Here is a 12160-nt window from a genome sequence, read left to right as displayed (position 1 = left end):
GCTGAAATGGAGGTGTAGCATCTATTTAAGTGCTATGACTAGTTTAAAGGTCTAAGAGCAGAGAAGCTCAGCTCTATGCTCTGACTCATGTTTGCTGCTTGTGTTTCGTTGGCCTCATTAGATTGTGTGTGTCCGGTTTTCATTTTTGTTCCTCAAACTGGTTCCAAGTTCTGATAGTTGCAGAACAGACTAATGCATCTTTAGATTAGCAACTAAGCAACAGTCCTGGGATTATAAGAGTTAGCTGCATTTGGCCGTTAATTCTTTCAGGAGCCTCCCTCAGATCTGCTGTGGACAAACACTGCCACGTTAGTCAGGAAGTGGTCATCCTCATCCTGTTCCCTATACAATTGGGTGTGCGATGGAAACCACTCCACACATTCAAACAGTAAAGACCGACCTCAGTCTGAAGAGGCTCTCTGAAGCCTAGGATTGGATGCAACAGCTCCGGGGGCCTGGGGTTGTGGGTTCGATTCTTGCTCTGGTCACTGTCTGTAAAGAGTTGGTGTGTGTGGCTCTGGGTATTGGGGTTTCTTCCCATCTCTCAAAAACATGTGGTAGGTAAACCGGACCCTATGAATGTGTCAGTGGTACCCCGTGAGATGGATATATAATATTTTTATTTTTATTTTTTCTCCCCCCTGGAGTTGGACGTAAATGATTAGCTTGTAGGCTACACATAATATAAAGGGACTTTGTGAGACAGAAACCATGACCTTCAAATGAAAGTTTCTGTTCCGGAACAGTCAATTATGTGTTTTCTCGGTTGCATTGTTATTCTTAGCAAAATACTCTTGTTCCTGGTTTTCATTAGCCTTCTTTAACCTGGTTCTAAGTCCTGGCACTAACAGAAGAGACTAATGCATCTTTAGATTAGTATCTTAGCAACGGGCCTAGGATTTTAGGAGTTAACTGCGTTTGTTCCTTCACTCAGACGGGAACCTCCCTCGGATCTGGTGTGGACAAACGCTGCCACGTTAGTCAGGAAGTGGTCATCTTCATCCTGCTCCCTATACAATTGGGTGTGTGAGTGAAACCGCTCCACACCATTCACACAGTAAAGCCCTCGTCCTGGCGAGGCTCTTGGAAGCCTGAGATTGTATGCAGACAACCTGGCTCAAGCTTCCTTGGGCATACGTTCTCGCGGTTTCTCCTTTCGTCCTGTACTGCGAATCAAGGCCCTGTGACCCGCCCACATTGTGTGACCTCAGGGACCACCCCAGGAAACAGGTGTGCGTCTGTGTTTTTTTTTGGTTTTGGCCTGTATGTATGTATGTGTGTGTATGTGCACGTGTGCACCTACATGGGAGGGGTTGGCCCAGGGGCCAAGCACTATGGTGTCTTGGAGTCGCGGTTGCGATGGCCTCTTCCTTTGCTCCTCCTCTTCCCCTTATTTGTTATGGGAAAGTGATCCGGCAAGCACAAACGACTTTGGAGGCCAGGGGTGGAAGCTGAGGTGGAGGAAGGGACCCCGGCTGTTTTTGGGCAGCGGCAGCCGGCACAGCGACTGACTGTTGGGAAAACACGCCTGGGCCGCAGCTGTGCTTTTCAAGGCCCGTGGAGCGCCAGCCCTGTGGCACGCTGTTTGCTGATGGGACCACACACAAAGAACCTTTTTTTTTTTTTTTTTTCTTTCTTTCTTTCTTATATATATATATTGTACTCTCACACACTCACTCTTTGGATTGCATCGCCACTTTATCTGCTCCACTGGCATCTATTGCTGGAGTAGCCAAGGAACCGTATGCAACTGTCCCATCAAAAGAGGGCTTGATGCTGTAAGGCTTGTTTACCAAAGCTCATGTATCAGCAGGCTTGGATAGACCACACAACATGGCTTAATACCGAGCCTGTGTGTGCTGGTGTGCACAATCCGAGCGCTCTAAATGAGCTTGATTGGAACCATATCGAGTTAAACGATATGGCAGCTATTAAACAGGCCTAAACACAGCACCCATTGGCAGTGGCCCTCACACCCCCCCCCCCCCCCCTCCCATGCAGTGTTTTCTTTCATTGGCCCGGAGCACAGTCAGATGTAATTCCAGCCTGGAGAGCCTGGGCCATTCTCTGGGTATTATCAGGGTCTATCCACTGCTCCGCTGCCTTTCAGAGGCACAACACACTTAGCCTTATCCACAACATGAAGCTAAGTTAGAGGGGCAACCTATTATGCATTCTGACTGGTGTGTCTGACTCTGTGGGATTGCATGGCATGGCATTGCGCAGGCAGATCATGCAGTGGCCTGCTTTATCAGTTGTTTGCTCGGAGTAGCTTAGCTTTCATATAAAGGTACCTGGAGTACCTTTCCGCATGGCTGCAAAAACGAGAGCTGCATTTCGCTGTTGTCGGAAGTTGACATGCATCGGTTTAAAGGGCCACCAACATAAAGACCTGAGCGTATACGTGACGTGTTGAGATCGAATCGAGGAGGTGATGGTATGGCCAGATAGTAGAACCACGGGGCGTGTTTTTTGGACCAGGGTTCGTTCCAGGCCTGTTCAAAACAAGTCAATTATGTGCTGTTTGCTGAGAATGTCCTAACTTGATTAGAGTAAGTATTTGGGAATAGGGAATTGAATTTCCCAAAGTATCTCGGTTTGAGATACCTTTATGAAGAAACTCATGTATTTTAAACAATCACGTTAGGCAGGGAATGTTTAGCTGCGTCCATTTTGCCACGTACTACAGTCCACTTAAAAGGGATGACAACCCGGGCAGTTTAATCTCTCAACTACTTTGTGATGAAGCGTTTGATTTGAGATCGTGTGTGTGTGTGTGTGTGTGTGTGTGTGTGTGTGTGTGTGTGTGTGTGTGTGTGTGTGTGTGTGTGCTTGGGCGAGAGCAGAGAGTTGCGGGAGGGATTTAAAAAATCCCTTCGATGGCTGTTGTTGTATTGGGGGTGACTATTTGGCTCCTGGTATTTGCTTTATGTTGACATTTTTGACGTTTTGCTTCTTGGCTAAAGCACTGAGCCCAGAGGAGCACGCTAGTTATGATCCAGTCATCCCTTTTTCTTTTTCTTTTTTCTTTTTTTGTTCAAGGGGTGGAACTTGTTCTGTGGCTAGGGAAATGCTTTTGATCCTGCTCCCTTGTGTTTGGGTGGTCTTAAGACGAAAACAAACCGGTTTATGTAGAACCAGCGTCAGCCGAGCGTGAGTTTTAGCACGGGCGGCTTGGTTTCTAGGACAACCCAAAAACCGGGGGCCTGTGCTTAAACCGGGTTGCTATTCAGACCTCCCCAGCCTCTTTGGAAGCGCTCAGGAGAATAACCTTAAAGTCTTGGACAGGACAAAATGTCAGCGTTTAATAACTTGCACATGAGATCCTGAAGGTTAAACACTGGTGTCTTCTAATCATGGGGAGCATGTGAGATGGGGGCAGGGGCGAGGGCGAGGGGGAGGGGGAGTAAGGGCAATTTCCGTTTCTTCTTTAGGAAGGTCCAAAGAGCGGATAAGCAACAACGGCTCACTGTTTTCACCGTTTTGACTGACTTGAATGCCTCAAGACGCCACATCGACGTATGGTAAACTAAGGTCGTTAGAAGCTGGATGGCGTCCACAGGTTGTCCCTAGCGAAAGAGAACCTGTGCTGCCAGGGTGTTCCAACAGTGTGAAACGGGGAGGGTGGTTTATGGTCTGCTCTGGTCCACAAAGGTAAACACCACAACATGTCTCGCATCGTTACGCTCTGCAGGCCCTGGGCTCGAAACCGCTGACGTCGTCCCCAAAGCAAACACTCCCTCTCCCTGATATCTAGCTCCTGGCATAATGGAGGCCACTTGCTTGTTTATATTAGCAGTGTCGTGCAATGCATTGTGGGTGTTCTTGTGAGAACCGGCAATGTGATATGCTGTGAACCCCTACAGCCCTACCAGCATCTGATTGAAAGGGAAATTCCACCAGTTTTTCTAATTTTCACCGGGAGTATTTTAGTGTGATTTAATGGGAAAGTAAAGTAAGACATTGTGTTTATAGCGACGGGGGGCCAAAATGCAGATGGTATACTTTTGTTTTTTATTTATTTATTTTAAATATGTGGACAGGGCCCAAGATGTTCAGTGACTCAACAGAAGAAATGCCTTATATGCCAGATAACATAATTGTCTTATTGTAGGTTTGTCCGCCCCGCTCGGCAGACCTAATCTTCAGCCCTGCCTGGATCACAGCTTTGTATGAGGCCTACATTCCTATGAAAATATACAACCCTAATATATCCATATATCCTCAAAAGGGACTTTTTCACGATAGGTCACGGTGAGGACCTGCATCATTTCTTTGCATCCAGTCATGCAGCATTGTTTTGTAGCCTTGTTGCCATTTCCGATGCACCCCCCCCCCCCCCCCCCCCCCCCCTTTCTGCTGCAGATCTGTCTTTTGGGTCAACGTGTAGGTCAGAGCTAATTGGACATTTTTGAAATGGTAATGTTTTGAAAAGGGCAGTCGTGAGTGAGAAAGGTTACAGGTCTGTCTTCTGATGACTGAGGTGGGAAAAGAAAGGTGTGTGTGTGTGTGTGTGTGTGTGTTTTGGGGGGGTGGTAGCTGACCGGTGTTCAACAGGGGAGGATTTATGGCGGGCATTTTGGAAAGCACTCAGAGTTGTCCATCTCTCAGAATACGGGCCTGTCTGCGTTCTTTTTCAGGGCCAGTTTTTATCAGCAGAAAAAGGCTCCGGCGGTCATTCTTCTTCATTTTCTCTCTGTCTGTGTGTGTGTGTGTGTGTGTGTGTGTGTGTGTGTGTGTGTGTGTGTGTGTGTGTGTGTGTGTGTGTGTGTGTGAGAATGACACGCTCTGCTGTCAAGCAGGAAATGAGGTGTTATCAATCTCCCCAACTCTGCGCTTCTGGCTTCTTGCTGTAAACCCAGAGACTAAGCTTAAACCATCGTCAGTTGTTCCCCTTCCACACCTCATCCCTGTTTCACATGCCAACCTATGGTGTTGGACGTTGCCCTGTAAGAAATACATTAACTCACGAATCGTAAAAGCTGAAAATGAGTGCAAGTTGTTTCCTGATACTAACAACTTTGGGCCCCTTTTACTCAGTAACGTTAGCCGTGTTGGGTCAAGAATACATTCTTAAACAGCTGAGGTGAAAAATGTTGTATGTTATGGCTGTTGTGAATAGCATTTTGTTATCAGCTTGCTAATAGGTGCTAGTGTATGGGCAGATGCTGCAGTTTCCTTTCTGCACCTCATTCCCATTTCACATTTCAACCTTTTGTGCTGTTAGGAATACTTTATCCCACAAACTGTAGCTAATTAGGATCAGTTGGCATCATATCTCCCACCACCCCCCACCCCCAGCTGCTAACCAGAAACCACCGATCCAGTAGGTATGTACCGGTCCAGTCACCACATCATTAGCACATTATTCATTTCTATGGTCTGATATGCCAATAACTGTCCCATTTTACCCAGAAATATTAGCAATTTTTAGGTGAAGACAACATTTTTGAATAAATGACCCTATTAGCTTGCTAAAAGGCATTTGCTGCCATGTTTGCACCCCCGCCACTGCTAGCATGTAATTCATTTCTTTTACCTGCCCAGTTTTTCCAGCAATATTAGCTGTGTAGGGTCAAGCATACCTTCCTAAACCGCAGAAACGATTTACCCCTTTTAATCTCAGTGTAAGTAACATCTACCATCAGCACCATCACCAGCGTGTTATTAGATTCTGTGCCTGGTGTGATGAAAGCTCAGGCTGGATATTAACTGCAGATTGGCCTGTTACACCCGTATGAATTCTATGAGCTCCACAAGGGCTTTACCTAAGTGCTTTAATAAAACTGACCATCGAGAAGATGTGTTAATTAAAGTCGTGCTAATTGTCTCGTAGCCCCAGCCATTCCATTAACTCCAAGTTAGCTTTAGCTGGACAGTGCGTGTCCTCCCTTAGAAGTCTCGGGTTTAAAATTGACGTCACACAAAGATCCATCATCGCACGTGTTAATATCTGCCATCCGCAGCTTATAAAGTAATGATATATGATAATTATTACCCATAAAAATGACTAACGTCTAGAGCTGTAGTCCGTGGGCTCCTGGAACCAGCATTAGAGTTCGCTGGGCAATAACACAGCTCATGAAGCATATTGTGTGTTGAAATATAGGCCCAAATGTATGTGGTGGCTTGTTGGGACTGCAGTAGGCACTATGTGTGTGTGCGCTATATCTGCAGGTTGTCTGAACGCTGATTAAAAAGACAAGTTTACCAGGGTTTGCTGTCACTGCGCTGATCGGATGTTCAGATCTTGAGGTAATCGAGCTCACGTGATTAGATCCGTGTAAACGCAGTGCAGCCAGTTTGGCTACAGTCACGGTTTAACATCATGTGGCCGCCCAACTTTCAATGTTGTTCCCACCTCTCTAGTTATTTTTAGGCATCTGAATGTCTATTCAAACGCAGGCTTATGCAACCCGAATGCTCTTAAGTCAGTAGCTGCCTCTGAAGGACTGTGTATGCATTTCACTGTTCTCAACTTCCTGAAATTTTTACCCAAATTTTACTTGAGCAAGCTTCCGTAAATGCATCATTCATTTATGATTCATTTAGATATCATAAGTTTCAAGCTCAAATATGTATCCCATTTGACACACACTTGGCTGTAAGGGGTTTCGGCAGGTGTAAACGGATGCTGGAAGGAAAATGGCCTCGACCGAATGGACTGAATCCGACCGTCTTCCCTGTTGCACACTGATTTGTTGCAGGTGGTGGAGGATGCGGGATGGGGGATGGGGAGGATGAATGGAGCGAGGTGCATGCAAATAATGCTTCCAAACGCAGCAGTTAGTGCAGTGCAGTCTTCATGGACAGCAGAGCAGAATGGAGGTGCAGCTAGGCTAATTATTTACCAGTCTGTCGGAGAGTAGCAGGGAGGGAAGTGCCGTCTTTAACCCGAGCTAGCAGATGGCTCGGGGCTGATGAACTGTCCGGGAGCCGCCGCTCCGTGTGAGATGCGAACACTCGAGAGAATACTCGCGCTCCCTCAGCAGCCTGCTCATTAAACAGCTCCCCGTCTCCCTGAGCTCCTCGCGTGGCTCGCCATGCCAAGGAAAATCATTTAGAGGGTGCGAGTGTGAGCGTGTGCATGAGCGTGTGCCTGAGCGTGAGTGATGGTATATGCATGTGAAAGTATGTATGTGTGGGGTATGGTTTTATTTTTTTTATTATTATATATAGAAACCTTGCTTTTGGTGGACATATTTGCGGGCTCGCGACGCAGGAACCGTGCGCTGCTGTTGATTTCATTTAGTGCTTTGATGAATAGTGAATTCTCTCCAGCGTTTATTTATATTGGCCTCTAAATCTACACTTTACTTTCATTATTACCTTCCGCCTCCTCGGGGAGCGTTTCAGCACAAAATAATTTTGATTACGAAGCTCACCGCTCTGTACTTTGGCTCAGAGTTGAAATGTTTTGTGTAGGCCTATCTGGCGAATATGAACAGAATCGTTATGTGGGTACCTTGAGACTGTACGGCGTAATTGGCTGATTCGCTGAGTGATACATGCCGAATTGCTTCCTTTGTTTTCCTTTGTGAATGAAGGAGCGTGGGTTACAGAAGGGTGGGTGCTAGTCTGCTTTAAGGAGTCCGATTCACTGCGGTCTAGACGGATCCGAGAGCCCGACTGTCACGGTCCACATGATGAGCGTAAGCATGAGCGTGAGCGTAACACAACGTCTGTGGGCAAGGCTACTAATGCCTACCGCAGACATGTAAACGACATGCCAGCCAAGCCCAAGAATAGCCAACGGCTGTGTTCACACTGCGGACAATTCTGGACTTTCCAATTCAGTTTAGAGCCTCTTCAGCATCGCCTACATAACTTTGAGTGTTCTGATTCATATATGGTTGGAAAGGTGATTCGAATCAGAGAAGCCACATTTCAGAGGCTCTCAGTAGAAATCTGAATTGGGCTGCCTGTGTGAACATGGCTTAGGAAGAGGGTGAATATTTGTATAACTGAATCAGTCAGTTGATCTAAATGACTTTCTGCCATAAATGATCTCTTGGCATATCCATGCAGCTCTATATGATGATCAATTCTTGTCTAAATCCGCTGTGTTCACTCCTATTATCAAGCTAGCAGCACTGGCTATCCGTTTTAAGGCCTGTAGAAATCAATAAATTAGTCAGCAGTTTCTCCAGCTGTTAGCTAACTTTACCATTGAAACTACTGGCAACTTTGCCAGCTAACAAAATTAGCTTTGATTAGCAGCTGAGCTTGCAGGCTGGATGCTACATGCCAGGTGCGGTCAATCATTTTGGCCATGTGTCCCATGTAGGAGATCTTTTGGCTGTGTTTGATTTGCTTGTTGGAAGATTCACCTACTTGGCAGGATCCTTAGGATATCCCAAAACAAGGGCGTAGAGGGACCCACGATTAAACTTTACCTTAGTTGTACAGCACAAAAAAACACTAATAGGCGGCTTATTTCTGGTGCAGTCATATAAATAGACTAGAAAAGTTCATTTCCTGAAGGATACGCAGAATGGTTGCTAGCTAAAGTGGATCCCACTTTCAGACAGTTGCTAGGCTGTTGCTGGGGTATTCCAGGTGGTTTCCATGGTGTTGCTAGCTGGGTTTTTACTAAGTGGTTGCTGTAGTACCCCTGGTGGTTCTTATGGAGCCTAGTAGCTTAGTGCTCAGGTATACTGCTGACTGCATAATGCTCAGTGTACGCAGGCTCAAGTAGAGAATACAGTGCACAGGTTATTGTTCAGTTAAAGCGGAGTTTAAAAGCGTATGGAGAAATGTAAACTCGTGTATCATCTAGAAGTACGTGTTTTCCACTTGTAAGCAGCACTTCTTTGGCTGTTCAAGTGCCGTTTACAAGTGGTACAAACGGTATTTCCCAGTTTCTGACACCACTCGAGCGCAGCATTAATACTGCAAAGCTTGTGGGAAGCTGGGCCTTCACTGTGTGATGGTTGGAGCTTGGTCTTTATTTTCAGCACCTAGTTACTGGGGTCCATATTCCTTTTCCATTTATAGTTCACACCAATGAGCACAAATCTCCTCCTCATGTGGCCCCAACAAACACTGTGTAGCGTTAAATGTTTGTACCGAATCCATATGTGTTAAAGAAAGCTGTGCGACTGCACCTCTGCGGTGGGAACAGCTTTACGTGCCTTTTCTGTTTTGTTCTGTTTACAAAATCGCCTCTGGCTCCGTTTTTCCCCTGCCTGCCTACAAGCAAAGGTTTTTCTTGAGTGATCAAATATTTTTAGCATTGTGGGGATATAGGTGGAGAGTGCAAGGTCTGCACATAGAGAGGGGGAGATGAATGAAAAAAGTGAAATATGCAACCCTTCCCCCTTTCTTTCTTTTTTTTGCTGCTTTACCTGCTGTAGTTTCAGAGCTGCTGCTGAGAGCTGAGGAGAATTAAAAGGTGAGAAGGCCGTTGTGCCTTAAAGGCAAGAACAAAATGGAGGGGGAAAGGAGATGGGTGAATGGCAAAGCACCTGTGAAATAGATATGATTGTGTGTTGTTGCTTTCTTGTGTTACAATAGCAGTAGCCAATAGGTGACCATACTACAAAAGAGGTAGTTTCTCTGACCTGTCCCTGGAGGATCTTGACCTGCATCTTGATTAACATTATGAGCGGACAGCACAGGCTATTGACACCTGGCATTAACATGCATTTCATATGCGGATAGTATGTGGATCAGATTCTGTTTACACTCGTCACGTCTGAAATGCGTCTCCAGTTTGACCAGCTGAGCTCTGATTTAACTCCCCCGCGTTCGGACACGCCAACACATAAATAATTGCCATTTTACTTCCTCTAACTGATGGTTTCTCATCAAGGTGGTCCGGCTCTGGGAGAAAAGTAGGGATTCCACAGTGCAGAGGAGCAGTAGCCATCTATAATACTGCCAGCCAATGGACCCTGTTCTCACAAAATGGACCCTGTTCTCACAAAAATGCTGGGGGAAACACACATTTAGATGCATTTAGACCAGATACAAATCCCACCACTCAAGCAACTCCAGTTGGTGGTCCGAGATGCGTTTGAGCCACATGATATAGTATTGTGAATGCATCAGTCTCTGTCCCAAATGCCAGCAATAATGACCATGCATAGAGCGAATTTACATATTCCATCCCACATAGCAGTCCGATTTCAGTCTGACTAACCGGAGATGCATTTGTCTACAGCGTGTAAATGCATGTGACCTAAAATCAGATACTAGTCCCATGAAGTTACCTGGTGTAAAAAGGAGTCATGGAGAGCAAGAGAAACATTTACATTTACATTTACGGCATTTAGCAGACGCTCTTATCCAGAGCGACTTACAAAGTGCTTTGCTATTTACCCAAGAAAAGCCTTAGCTAGTTAGAATAGACTAATAATACAAAAGATACCTCCAAGCTTAGACATTACTAAACACAATACAATAACCATACCATACCAGAAACCATACCATTTTCCATAACCGTAACAATGAATGGGTCAAGACCCATCTCTGACCACCTCTGAATGTGGTAGGAATCTGAATGTGTTTACTCCTGGCTTTATATGCAGTAGAGTGAGCTCTGAAAGTGATCCGATCACTGAAAACACACAAATGCCAGGTGTGAAAAGGCCCAAGAAGAGAAACCCTGGCTGCTGCACTTACAACAGTGGTTATCAGACTGGTCCTCATGGACCCTCAGGGTGTTTTCATACCTCAAAGTCCAGAACTTGCTCCATTGTTTACATTAGATCCGGTTAGTTTTGGGTTCACCTTGCTGTTTAGAGAGCACACTAAAGAACTCATGATATACCGTCATCCCATTGTCATCACCTTCTTAGGCTGCATCTCTTTTTACTTACTTTGTAGAGGGCTGTGGTCTGGTGCATTGGTATGTTGTCGATTCAGTAGGTTAAAAAAAAATGAAGATTCATTTGGTTTTATTAAACTTCTAAAATTAGAGCATTGCTTCCAGCAGCACCAATGTCAAGCACAGAACTCGAGACTAGTTCCAGTTCGCCAAGTGAACAGGCTTGTCCTGCAACAGTTCTGCCATTAGCGGCTGATCATCAGCCCCATGTGCCCCTGCTGTTCATGTTTAGGTCTTTTCCCGTTCTTTTCTTATTCTACGGTTTAAAGAGTGACTATGGCCTGCGTCAACTTTTTCTAATTGATCCCAAAGTCCAAACCACAAGATTGTCTTGCTTATAGTATTGCAGTATATTGCAATATAGTGAATCATTACCCTGCGTCGTGATGCGCATCATATCGTCCAGTTCCTGCCAATACACAGCACTAGTTGTGACTCGCAACTACAGAATGTCAAGCACACACACACAGTGTGTGCTGTATTTAGACCATGTTTTTGCTACATCCGTCTATAAGGTGTTGATCACACTGTCTTATATCGGTATTCAAATCATGCTAGCGTTTGTGTTCTACTCCCCCCCCCCTTCTCCCTTTTGTCGCAGAAGCTGGGTGTGTAAATACAGCGGGATGTGCGGAGTCACACTCTGTCTCTCTGTCTGTGTGTCTCTCTGTCTCTGTCTCTGTGTGTGTCTCTCTCTGTCCCTCCGAATGTCTGGCTGGGAGTGACTCATTAGTGTCTACTTTACTTCCTAATCAACGTATGATTGCCCCGCCTCTCTTGGCCCACCACCACGGGCACATCAAACGCTATTCAAATGAGCAGCTGCATTATTCAGCTCTGCCTTTGTAGTGGCACACGCCAGTCACACGGCAGCTCCGCCTACACCCCCATCACACACACCCCTCCCCCTTCCCATGTTGCGTCTCAATCCTGTCACACAGAAACGCGCATGCACGCGCGCGCGCACACACACACACACACACACACACACACACACACACACACACACACACACAGTCACATACATCTGTTAGCCACCAGGGGATTGAGGCCTTCGCTTCCTCTTCCTCTGTTTCTTCTCATGTCTGGGTTCTGGTTATAGAGTTTATGGCTGTGTGACAACTCTGCAATCTATTTTTCTGATAACCAACATGGCAGGCAGCTTAAGTCGGCAAAACCGGTACCATTTTAATCAACAAAATAGGTTAAAAAAAAAAAAAAAAACCAAACATCCCTTGTATATATATAAAAAAAAAGGTGTAAATGGAACATGAGTAATGCTAAGGGTGTTTCTGAGAGCTGTGTGTGTAGCTGACTGTGGTGCTAGCT

The 12160-nt window shown here is 45.7% G+C and overlaps 1 protein-coding gene across 1 annotated transcript in view; it reads left to right on the top strand.

The window, feature by feature from the left end:
• Nucleotides 1-12160, top strand: part of zswim6 (zinc finger, SWIM-type containing 6) — a 77769-nt gene that overhangs the window by 28760 nt on the left and 36849 nt on the right. The window lies entirely within an intron of this gene.

Source organism: Salminus brasiliensis, chromosome 16 (assembly GCF_030463535.1).
Source record: "Salminus brasiliensis chromosome 16, fSalBra1.hap2, whole genome shotgun sequence".
Taxonomy (NCBI): Eukaryota; Metazoa; Chordata; class Actinopteri; order Characiformes; family Bryconidae; genus Salminus; species Salminus brasiliensis.
This window is presented reverse-complemented; position numbering and strand designations above follow the sequence as displayed.